At 44.3% G+C, this 12,697-nt stretch overlaps 1 protein-coding gene and 1 long non-coding RNA gene across 7 annotated transcripts in view; one reads left to right on the top strand and one right to left on the bottom strand.

Moving 5' to 3' along the window:
* LOC138100939 (endomucin-like) overlaps positions 1-12,697 on the bottom strand; it is a 59,569-nt gene that overhangs the window by 22,056 nt on the left and 24,816 nt on the right. The window lies entirely within an intron of this gene.
* Positions 7,209-11,698, top strand: LOC138100942 (uncharacterized). Its single transcript, XR_011146981.1, has 3 exons — positions 7,209-7,373; positions 9,381-9,501; positions 10,484-11,698. It is a non-coding gene; the product is annotated as an uncharacterized lncRNA (long non-coding RNA).

Here is a 12,697-nt window from a genome sequence, read left to right as displayed (position 1 = left end):
TGTTCCAAGTGTAACAATCAATGCAGTGCAAATTTCCTCATCTTGGGCACTTGGAATCCCTGCCTGTGTTTCCCTAAAATGAAGCCTTAACCTCCTTGGTTTTTCGGGGTGCCATTTTCAGTACATTATCATTTAACCTCAGAGCTCAGCTCAAGGGTGCTCTTGGTTAATCCAATTCTTTCAGCTTCAAAAAAGTAACAATTCATTGTGCTCTTCCAGAACACTGTAAGCCTGTGTTATCTGAGTGATTTGCTGTCCATTTGTGAGCATGCAATGAGCTCAGGGAGAAACCCTGGCCCTTAGATGGCTGAATAGCTCTTCAGAGGGAAGATGAGCTGGATCTGTCATGCACTTTAACAATCTGATCACAAACCCACCACTTTAGTAGGTGTAGCTTGTATTTCCTCTACCTTGATATTGAAGGCTCCTGAGCACAATTACAACCAGACATTTAAAGGGAGGTAGAGCTGAGGGCATAAAGTTCTCATGAGGATTCTGTCCTCGCCATAACTTTTCCAGTTTTTTCAGGTCTACAACAATTGAAATACTTTAAGAAGCTTTAAGACAGGAGGATATGTGCTGATCCCTAGAGCTTCGCTTAAAGGTCTTTCGAGCTGTTCACAGAACTAGTAAAGATTTAAAACTTTGTGGCTCTTCTCCAACGTCTGACTGCAAATACTTGGTCCCCTGGCTACGAAGGACTCTGCTTGAATCTCTATGCAGCCTAAGGCCACATCATCAGTGCCTTCAGCGCCCAGTTTCAGTTCGGGCATTTAGTAGTCCCAGCTGCTATCGCCTCAGGATGGGGAGACCTACTTCCAGGCACATTCACAGAGAGGCAGGACTGAATTGAGAGCAGACACTCCTACATGCAGGGATCTGGCAGTTTGTTTTTATGTAACTGTCTGGTGCTTCTGTCTATTTGAAGCATCAGTTGTTTTTATTCTCCTTCAGCAAGAAAGAAGATAAGAGGGTTTGAAGGATTTTGTTTTTTTTTTTAAAGTTTAAAAACAAACCTCAACATTTTACAAAAGCCTGCAGAAGTTAAGATTTCATTCAACATGCTGTTTAAAAGCAATTTCTGTTCAAAATCAAGAATCCATTTGCCCTTTACCTTGCAGGAAAGGGGAGCCAAGTTGCAGGCCATAAGACCCCTGTGGGAACACCATTCAAGATGTAGGAAGAAAAAAAAAATTTCTCTTTGGTTTCTGTCCACAGAAGTGCTAGGAAGAGGAACAAAAAGGCCTCCTATGAGATAGAGATAATCCCTGCCACAGACATTCCCTGGTTCACACGTGAGCTTTCCCGACGGCTCCCTCTGGCTGCACGCTTTCAGCTGCTCGGAGCTCCTTACAGCCGGGATTACCCAGGCAAGGCATCCTAACACCAAAGGTTAAGCTAAAGCAAGGATGTATATTTATCATACAGATCAGGTTAGGGACATGTCAGGTAGAGTACATGAAACTAGCCTCAGATCACCCTATGTCAGCTAACAAGACTCTCTCACAAGCACAACCTGAACTCCCCTCTCTGTTGTTCAAAGAGATAAATTGAAGCAAACTTAGGTACACAGGAACAATCCCAAAGCAACTTCAGACCCAGCTGTTAGCGCAAATAACTCAACCTCAATCCCACATGCACAAAAGGAGCCAAAGGGAGCACTTAACCACCTCCATCTTCCTAATGGTATTTGTACCTCAAGCCTATCCCCAAGCGACTGTTTGTTTCCTTTGAAGGCCACAGCGGTGAAGGGCTTTGCATCATTTACCCAGCCCTTGTGCCCCTGCTTTATTACTACGAAGTTTTTCTGGTGCTTCTCCTACAGATGTTGTGTGGGCACTGAAGTGCTGCCTGTGTTGGGTAGCCTGTGCCTGACCTGCTGTTGCTGCAGTCCCTCGCACACAGCCCAGCGGACGGGCTGCTGCTGCGTTGTCCTGGACCGCGGCACTTCCCACCTGCCCCGGGAAGCCGGGTGGCTTTGCTGGTGCCCTGCTGGGCCGGCTTGGGGCAGGTCCTTGCTGAGAGGCCACCAGCCTTGCACTGTGAGCTCCTGGGTAAAGGTTACCTCTGCCTTGGAGACAGAGTTGTACCTGAAGGACCTTCAACCGCCTGGATACCTTCTCAGACCTCAGGAGAACTGGGGTGTGGTGTTGCTTTCTTTTCTACTCTGCCTACTACTTGGTAATATTTCCTTGGAAAAAAGTGTTGCCCACCGACCACAAACACAAACCAACAGAGAGTCAGTTTATGCGGTGCTTTATTCAGGGCCCGGGGACCTGGGGACTGGTGTCCCAAATCAGGCTTCCCAAAGACCTATCGTTTCACTCAGCTCTTTATACAGTTTCAAACATTGGCACACATACAAAACATTAACAATTGATAATCATACCCCAAGCCGTATATCTTCATGGTTGTCTAGTCTTAGATAATGCTCAATTGAACTCCCACCACTGAAATCCCCCTTGCATGCAACATATATCGACCCAGAACTATTTACTTTTAGACATGTTCTCCATGCCCAGCTAATACACTACTCCTAACTTCCCCACCCAGCACATTCCATTCCTGTTTCCCAAGAGAACTATTTCTACACCTGAGGCCTTACAGCCTAGCAGAGCCTTAGCCTTACTACTTCTAAAATCCAATATCCTATCCTTTTTGTAACAAGTCCCCCCTTTTGAGCATCCTTCGAGCTTCTTCTGGGTTCGCAAGGATGCTCAACAATTCATGTTGCCTTTTCGCGATAAGCAGGAGGTGGAGTGGCTGGTTCTGCCAGAACTTCTCTTCGCATTATCGCCTTCATTATTCGCCGAGAGTGTTGACCTTCCTTGACAATCATTCCTAAAAGACACTTATATACTATTAAGGCAACTAAAATGATTATAACAATCATGATTCCATACTGTACAATTGAGGATATCCATCCGGACATCCGAATTCCCAGGGAGCTGAACAGTTCTCCAACCCAATTATGTTCTGCCTCTTTCTGAATATTATTCACCTTTCCTTCAATCTGTTCTAATTGACTTATATCCTTTTCTACTTCCTGTGTAACATTCGGGATGTGAATGCAGCAATGATCATCTCTACCATGCAGATATCCACATATGCCATGCTCCTTCAACAATATCATATCTAAAGCCATCCGATTTTGAATTGTCATCCTAGACGAAGCTTGTAACTGCAGATTTAAGTCCTTGAATCCCTTCTTGGTCACAGCCGCCAACCTTTCTGTTTGCCCCAACAATTTGTACAACATTTCCCTGTTTCGATATGATGATATTGGTGCAAAGAGAGATTCTAATACCCACTCCTGAAGAGTGGGTAAATTTAACTCCTGAAGAAGGTCCATGCCAATCTTCCCCTTCTTCTAACCCTATGTCTCCAATTTCCTGACTTACATCTCGCTTATGTCTCATTTGTATTTCTGAGGCCGTCAATTTTGTCGATTTCCAAAAAGGACAAAGAGTTGGAACTCCTAAAGTAATTTGTGTAGTTGGACCGTCTACCGGCATATGAGTGGTCCAGTGTCCGTGACCCATTACCCAAACTAAATTTCCTGGAGCTCGGATTGATGTAGTTTTACAGTTTAACTCTCCTTCTGTATTTTTGTCTTTTATCGTGTGGTTATATCCCCTACATTCACAGCCAAATCTCAAAAGTACCTTTACAGGCAGTAGACTCACAGACTCACTTGGGCTGTCACAAGTGAAGACCTTAGTGCAATTCCAATCGGTCATTCCAGGTGCATCTTTTCTCCAACTACCCTGTCCTTGATAGGTCTTTGAGTAAGTTTGATTTTTCCGTCCCTTCCAATAAATACACCATTGAACTGTTCCTATGTAACGATAGGTTTCTAACAAACTAGGTCCCCAGATTGTCTGCCATTGCTCCATGGTAGTTGTGTTTGTAACATTCTGGCATATTATTTCAAAATATTGTTCAGTTGCCGGGACTTCTAGCGTTTGCCTCTCATCGTATTCACACCATCCTACTCCATGGAATCTTCCGATTTTGGTAAATACAGCATTCGGAAGCTTGTAACAATCTGCTCGGTTCCCCGGGGTTTTCCAGCGTTTCCTTATCACATTTGTCCAATTAACCAATTTAGTTCGGATCCTAGTCTCCTGGGTACAACTTAAGGTAACTGCTCGATTAGATGCAGGCATGTCTGGAGCTGGTATAATTCCCCATGGTATAGGATCTCCTGCCGCATGGGGCAAAGGCAGACATGCAGTGATTGCTGATACATTTTGTGTTTGCCCAAAATCCCTAATTAAACCCACAATCAGATTCTCTGGTTTGGTTCGGATTTCATCCTCTGGTACCTGCCGAGTCACCCTTGTTCTTTCAACATAAACACTAATCATCCCGGTTGCCCACCAATCATCTCGAGCAACCCAACACCAGTATTGTCCATTATCTTGCTGTTCCAGGACCTCTTTAATTACTAACACTATTTCTTGGGGTTTTCTTCTAATTTGATATTTCCCTTGAGCCACCAAGTTCTGTCCTCCAAACCACCATTCATACTCAGTGTAGCTTTCAGTTGGTATCCTACATCTTAAAACCAAATCCTGCCCTTCCTTTGCGTTATATATTTCCTGTTCAGGCTTGATTCCTCGATCCTGTTGTAATACCACTTCTACCTTCCTGACCCCATAACCTCCCCTATTACCACAAATGAGAACACAAAGGTATTTACCCTCCGATCTACCAATCTCTGAGTTCGTTATATTCAACCATCCTCTGCTTTCATTTCCCTGCGTCCACCAACTTGTCCCTTGTACCTGTGGATTCCACATTTCCTGTGTCGTGTTCCATTTCCACCATTTCATTCCAATCTGTTTCTGACACCCTGTCTCAATTTTGTGAGTACATTTTATTCTGAGAGGAGGTCCGTCCCACATATCTACTTTCCCATTTGGGAGAGTCACCTGGACCTTATTTTCCGGTTCTGTTTGGGAGATATTTAAAATGTCAAGATTTACGAATCCATAATCATAACTCCCTTTTATCCAAACTATACAAGCATATTTTCCTGTTCTGGCCTTTGTTACATTGGATATCTGCAGGGTAGTCCTACCTTTTTGCTGCTTCTCATCCCAGACCGTTTCTACTCCTTTATCCTGAATTTGATCCTTGGTGATCCATTTCCATCGTGCCCCGACTCTGTCCCATCCAGCTCCCTGGTCATCGACAAACAAACATGTGAGATTTACATTTGAATTCTCCGGTACCCACACCCTTGATTCAGGTATTGTGATTTTAACAAAGGTTTCAACAATTATTATTTTACTCAAGAGTAACAACAACAGCATTAATTTTTGGCTTTGAACACCATTCTTGTGGGAGATAGGGGTTCCACTGACCATCGGGAGGGGACCTTTTTGACCCGTGTGTAATGGATCCAGCTGTTGATCCCGTCGACCTTGACGGCGGTGTAAGTTGTCATTATCACTTGATGGGGGCCGTCCCATGTTTCCTTCAGAGGCTCCACCGACCAGTTCTTCACATAAACTTGGTCTCCTGGGTGAATGTCGTGAGCAGGAGTGTCCAGAGGTAACGGTCAATTCCACTCCAGCGTGGATCTCAGTGCTGCAAGGGTCTTATTTAAAGACAAAACATAATTTACAATCATCTGATCCCCAATTACATGTGGGTCCCCTTGATAGGTTACAGCATGATATGGTTTGCCGTACAAAATTTCATACGGACTTACCCCATCCTTTCTCGTGGTTTAATCCTAATCCTCAGAAGGGCTAGAGGCAATGCTTGGGGCCACTGTATTTTAGCTTCTTGACAAATCTTTTTAATTTGATTTTTCAGAGTTTGATTCATTCGTTCCACCTGACCACTAGATTGAGGTCTCCAGGGGGTGTGTAAGTGCCACTGAATTCCCAGAATAGTAGAAACTTCCTGCACGATTCCTGCAGTAAAATGTGGTCCTCTATCCGATGATATTCCTAAAGGAACCCCAAACCTCGGAATAATTTCCTTGAGAAGGGTTTTCACTACCTCCTTGGCCTGGTTCGTTCTGCAAGGGAAAGCTTCGGGCCATCCTGAAAAGGTGCACACATAAACTAGTAAGTACTTGTATGCCTGAGATTTTGGTAACTCGGAAAAATCTATTTGCCAGTAATCCCCTGGTTGTGGCCCTACACGTATTTTCCCCATTTGGACCTGTCTTCTAACCAACGGGTTATTTTTAATGCAAATCGGGCAGGTGGCATTTATTCTTTTGGCCATTGTTATCATCGAATTAGAGAGTACTATTTTCTTTAGATGTTCTACCAATGCTTCTGCACCACAGTGGAGTTTGTTATGTTCAGTTTTCATGACTACTTTCATTAATTCCACTGGCAGTATAACTTGTCCGACCGGTGTTACATACCATCCTACAACATTCCTTCTTGCTCCAGTGAATTGTGCCAACCGTTCATCCTCTGGAGAGTAGCACGGTTTCTCTTCCAAATAAGGTGCAGCGGGATTTTCTCTTGTCGGTATCAGAGCCATTTGAGTCCAGACCAATCTGGCTGCCTTTTTCGCAGCTTCATCTGCCATCCGATTCCCCTGAAATTCCTTCCCGGAGTCTGCTTGATGACCTCGGACATGCATGATCGCTACTGCTTTAGGTAAGTGTACAGCTTCCAACAACTGAATTATTACTTCCTTATGTTTGATCTGTGAGCCTTGAGAGGTCAAAAGTCCTCTTTCTTTCCACAGAGCCCCATGGATGTGAACTACACCAAATGCATACTTTGAATCAGTCCAAATGTTCACTTTCCTGTCTCTACTAAGGACCAATGCCCTTACCAACGCCCATACTTCTGCTTTTTGCGCTGAAGTTTCCGGAGGCAGTGCTTTAGCTTCCACTATTTCCTGGAGTGTCACCACAGCATACCCTGCATACCTGGTTCCATGCTCCATAAAACTGGATCCGTCCGTAAACAGCTCCACATCGGGATCTGCCATCGGGACATCTTTCAGATCTTCACGGCTGGCATACACTTGTTCGATCACCTCCACGCAGTCATGCTCCAGTTCTCCTTCCTCTTGGGTGGACCTAAGGAATTCTGCTGGATTGAGATGGTTGGTTATTTTCAATTCAACATCATCTTGTTCCCGCAACTGAGCCTGGTACTGCATCATTCTGCTGGAGGAGAGCCAATGCCCCTCTTTTTGTTCCAAGACGTACATATATGTGAGGTACATATACCGTGATGTGTTTTCCCAGTGTCAGTTTCCGTGCCTCCTGAATTAGGATTACCGTAGCAGCCACTGCTCGCAAACACCCTGGCCACCCTCCGCTCACCATGTCCAGCTGTTTCGAGAAGTACCCCACGGGCCTCTTCCATGACCCCAATCGCTGTGTGAGTACTCCTAAAGCTAATCTCTGCCTTTCATGCACATACAATTGAAAGTCTTTTGTCAGGTCAGGCAGACCCAGAGCGGGGGCCTCTTTGAGTGCTTGCTTCAATTCCTGAAAGGCCTTGTGCTGTGTCTTACCCCACTTGAATTCGGGTTCCTTGATTGTTTCATATAGTGGTTTGGCCATAAGTCCGAAATTCGGAATCCACAGGCGACACCAGCCGACCATTCCTAGAAAAGATCTTAGTTCCTGATTATTTCGTGGTACAGGGATTGCACAGATGGCTTGAATGCGGTTCACCCCTATTCTCCTGACTCCTTGTGATATTTCACATCCCAGATAAATCACCTTCTGTTGCACCAGCTGCGCTTTTTCCTTGGATACTCGGTATCCTGCCTGACCCAACATGTTTAATAGTTCAATTGTTAACTTTGAGCACAGTCCCCGCTCCTCTGTTCCCAGGAGTATGTCATCCACATATTGTAAAACAACATAAGAAAAAGGAGAATCTTTTACCTTGGTAGTTTTCCATTCCTCTAACTCCTTTGCTAGCTGGTTTCCAAAAATGGTGGGTGAACACTTAAATCCTTGTGGCAACCTGGTCCATGTTAACTGTCGCTTGCGGCGAGTGTCTGGGCTTTCCCATTCAAAGGCGAAAATGTGTCGACTCTCGGGGGCCAGTGGGATGCAGAAGAAGGCGTCTTTTAGATCAATCACTGTGAACCACTGAAAATTCTCAGAAATCGATGTTAACAATGCATATGGATTGGCCACCACCGGGTGTATATCTTTGGCAATTGCATTTACTGCTCTCAGGTCCTGCACCAACCTGTATTTCCCATTTGGTTTCCTTACCGGAAAGATTGGAGTATTAAATTCCGATTCGCATTCTTGTAAAATCCCTAATGCTATAAATTGCGTGATCATTGGGGCAATTCCTTTCCTGGCTTCCAAACTGATAGGATACTGTCGAACTCTTACCGGGTGTGCCCCTTCCTTTAATTCAATTTTCACAGGAACGGCTACCCTGGATCTGCCCGGGGTCCCTGTTTCCCATACCCACGGGACTACTGCCTGCTCTATTTCCTGGGGTATCTCCTCTGTCTTTGTCTCTTTAATCACAAAAAGTTTTGCCGGATTCCCTCCGGGATTTCTAGTTTAGCACGCCCTTTCTCAAATATGATTTTTGCATCCAGTGCCGATAATAAATCTCGCCCCAACAAGCATTCCGGGCTGCTTGGCATATATAAAAACTGGTGATCCAATTCTTTGTTTCCAAATTTGATTTCCAGTGGCCGCAAGAATGACCTCTCCACCACCTCCCCCGACACCCCTACTACTTTCACAACTGAATCACTTAACGGTCCTATTTGTTCATTGATTGCAGAGAAAGTGGCTCCTGTATCTACCCTAAATTCCCTGGGCCCCCCGTCAACTTCCAGGACCACTTTTAGATCTTTATCTAGTCAGCTCTGATTTTGATAGCTCCCCATCATAAAGGCTTGAGCGACACCTTGTGGTCCTGGCGCGAAAGGGTTTAACCCATCATTCGCATTCATTCCCTGATTCATGGGATTCCCTCCTGGAAAGTTACTCATCGGTGTCCCCATCCCCAAATTGAGGGGGCACTCATTCTTCTAATGACCTTCGGCGAAGCATCGGGCGCACTGATTGGGCCCCAATTTACCTCTACCCCTACCCATCATCTGGTTCCCTACATTCTGATTCACAAAACCTCCGAAACCACTTCTTCCCCTGCCCCCGTTTCCTCTGGTTCCGTTTCTAACACCATCATTCCACATTTCCTCTGCCAGTCCTTTTTTCCTATTAGCTGATAAAACAAATCCAAATAGGGTATCTCATCCCACTTCTCATTTTCCCGTAAATACCGCATCATGGGGGTTATAATTTCAGAATTAATAGTGCCATTCCACGGCCACTGCATCCCCCCAGTTTCATATTCAGGCCATACCTTATTACAATAATCAATCAATTCTCTTTTCTGCAGTTCCCGTCCCAATTTACCCTCCTTCCAATGACTTAGCAAACACCCGAGGGGAGAATCCTCCGGAATATCCTTATCTGAACTTGACAAAGCCCGAAACACCCGCAACGGCATCATTCCAGAGGTATGCAACCACACAATAACGCACACAACTAATAACACACAGACTAATACCAATACCAATTACCACAATATCCAATTCCCTCCTTGCTTATCTCGTCGCCGCGAGAAGCAAGGGCTGGCTCTGCAAAGCTTTCGCTCTGTCTGACGGCCAGCGCCTAGGCTTTATAATCCCAAACCAATGCCCCAACCCTGCGAGTAGAGACTCGTCTTACCGGGCAGGCTACCACCACCGGTTTAAAAGGAAAAAAGCACCTTGTGGGCTTACCTCATGGTTGTCCGTCGGACGCGGGGTCGGGCACGGGCTGATGTCTCCCCAGAAATCACCTGGTGCCGGCACGGAGCAGATCACCCCGCGAACCGCCCCTACGACCCCCGGAGTCCCACCTGGGTCGCCAGAAAACTGTTGCCCACCGACCACAAACACAAACCAACAGAGAGTCAGTTTATGCGGTGCTTTATTCAGGGCCCGGGGACCTGGGGACTGGTGTCCCAAATCAGGCTTCCCAAAGACCTATCGTTTCACTCAGCTCTTTATACAGTTTCAAACATTGGCACACATACAAAACATTAACAATTGATAATCATACCCCAAGCCGTATATCTTCATGGTTGTCTAGTCTTAGATAATGCTCAATTGAACTCCCACCACTGAAATCCCCCTTGCATGCAACATATATCGACCCAGAACTATTTACTTTTAGACATGTTCTCCATGCCCAGCTAATACACTACTCCTAACTTCCCCACCCAGCACATTCCATTCCTGTTTCCCAAGAGAACTATTTCTACACCTGAGGCCTTACAGCCTAGCAGAGCCTTAGCCTTACTACTTCTAAAATCCAATATCCTATCCTTTTTGTAACAAAAGCACTTATTCCCAATTGCCTCCAAAATAGAAACACATTTTCTAAAGCAAGTACTACTTCTCACCCCTCACTATGAACATGATGTTATTTGGACTTTCTTGAATTAATTTTTTTCAGGATCTGAGTTTCTGCAGAAGTCGTGGAGATCATCTTTAGTAGACCGATGAAGCTTTTCCCGGAAATCTCTTTGTACCACACCCTTCAGAGCTATACAATTTCTGGATCCCGCACAAGTTTAAGTGGAAGACACATTTCTAGGTGCTCAGCTCTGCCATGGTATTCACAGGACATCTGTGGAACTTCAAAAGCCAGGCAGCAGAAAGTATTTGAGAAATTAATTTTTTTAGGTGACAGCTACACAGTTTAGTTTTTACTATACAGTTTTTAGTCAGAGGTTTTAGTATGCCGAACTTTGAACTAACTCCCCTTAGGTGAGTAATATAGTTTGTTAGGGTTTTTTTTAGTCACCACTTAAATGAATTTAGGCTCTAGGTTTTGTGGTGAGATGAATTCCAGTATGACTTGTATTTGCCCCCGGGGTTTTTTCCCATTGCAGAGAGCTTCCCTTCTGCCTTTTTCCAGGATCTCTATCAAATAACAGGGTTCTGCTCGGCTAGGTCTCTCTGCTGGCTGCTGTATTTGGATTCAGGAAAATCCCACCCTCTCTGGCTGCTCTGTTGTATTGTTTGTAGTGATGAATGGCTTCAATTGCTCGGCTTAACAGATACATTTATTAATCTGTTTGTTATCTCTAAACAGCTTCACTCATTGTAGGAATGAGATAGAGTGTGAGATATGTGCTGAAGGGATTACCATAGACATGATGGCCTGCCGATGGGGTGATAGTTTATCTATAGGTTGCAGGTGATTCTCATCACTGCAATCCAGCTGGAAGAAGGAGGGACACTAAAGTGTCACAGTTCTGTTCCGCCCTTGCCCAAGACACACAGCCTTTGTAATTTCTCTTTTTGTAACTCCCAGTATTCCTCATTTAGGTATAAAGTGTCTGCCCCTCCCCTTTGTGACAGCAGCTAACAGAATATTTGACTACATTCTCACCTCCACTTCTACAAAAAAATGTAATTCCATATTTGATGTACTCCATGGCAGAGGACGAGAATACGACCACCTTGCAGACAAGTCAAAGGGCTTACTCCTGTCTCCTTCCCCAAAGTCGGGATGCCTCTTTAGTAAGATTTACACCTCTAGAACATACCTGGAAACACTTGTACATAGTACTATATATTTATATTTTGCACGTCTAGTGAATCTATCACTGCCAATCTAAAAGTATCTACAACTTGTTGTTCCAATAAACTGCCCTGTTTGTGAGTCTGTGTTCATGCAAGTTCTTCTGAACCCAACCAGACTTACAGTGTCTCATTGGGAAGCTTCACTATTTGTAAATCTCTGATTGTGAATGAGACTTAGGATGTAACCCACTTTATTGGTGCATCTGGGATCTTAATGAATGCAACTTAACTTACAGTGCTGAATTGGTTATAATAAAAAAATTAAACCTAGCTGCACCCAGCCTCTCTAAGGACTAGCTGGAAAACAGGAAAGTTTATTTTCTGATAAATGTCTATACTCTTAACGCAACACAGATCTCTGTAATAGTTCTGCAGTTAACACTTGCATACTGATTTCAGAAAGACTTGAACTACCCCTACATCTACACTGCTTTTCATGGTACACCCTTGTATTTGCTATTAATAGTGTCAAAATGACTAGCCTGAATAGATTTTTATCTTGGTCTTGTTTAGCCAGTTCTGAAAGGAAACTACAGCTAGTTAGGCAAGGTGAAGTCTGTCAGAGATGGTGACAGCCAGAACTCCTTAACCCCATCCTTCCCGTTGTCTTACACCAAAACTTATCCCTCAACACTCTCTTGTTGCTGTTTGCTTTGGTCCTCCCCCTTACCAATATCTGAGCTCTGTTCAACATAGTAACTGAAGTTATATTTACCTGGAATTTTGTGTTGGCTACAAAGTCATTTGCAAGTGCCTACTCCAATTATGTTCAAGTTGGGGAGCTCTCAGGTGAATCTAATTTGCCTTGTGATACCTATGTCCCGAGGACATTGTAATCAAATAGGCTTTTACCGGCTGTAGAAAATTTGTTACACCAATTTCTTTTCCTAAGAAAGCAACCTGGAAAAAGTGAAAAAGAAATGGGAAGAAAATTGCATTTTCCTGAAGGTGGCTTGTTCCAGGTTTTCAAACAAAATGAAAAATCTCTACACAACTTGTTTTGTAAAAATGAAAGGAAAAAAGAAATGCCATCTGCTCTTTGGAAGTCCAGAGAGAAAATTCACTGGGGGGCTTGCCC

This window comes from Aphelocoma coerulescens, unplaced genomic scaffold, assembly GCF_041296385.1.
Source record: "Aphelocoma coerulescens isolate FSJ_1873_10779 unplaced genomic scaffold, UR_Acoe_1.0 HiC_scaffold_171, whole genome shotgun sequence".
Classification (NCBI taxonomy): Eukaryota; Metazoa; Chordata; class Aves; order Passeriformes; family Corvidae; genus Aphelocoma; species Aphelocoma coerulescens.
The sequence above is the reverse complement of the archived record's forward strand: the minus strand, read 5'-3'. Positions and strand labels throughout refer to the sequence as shown.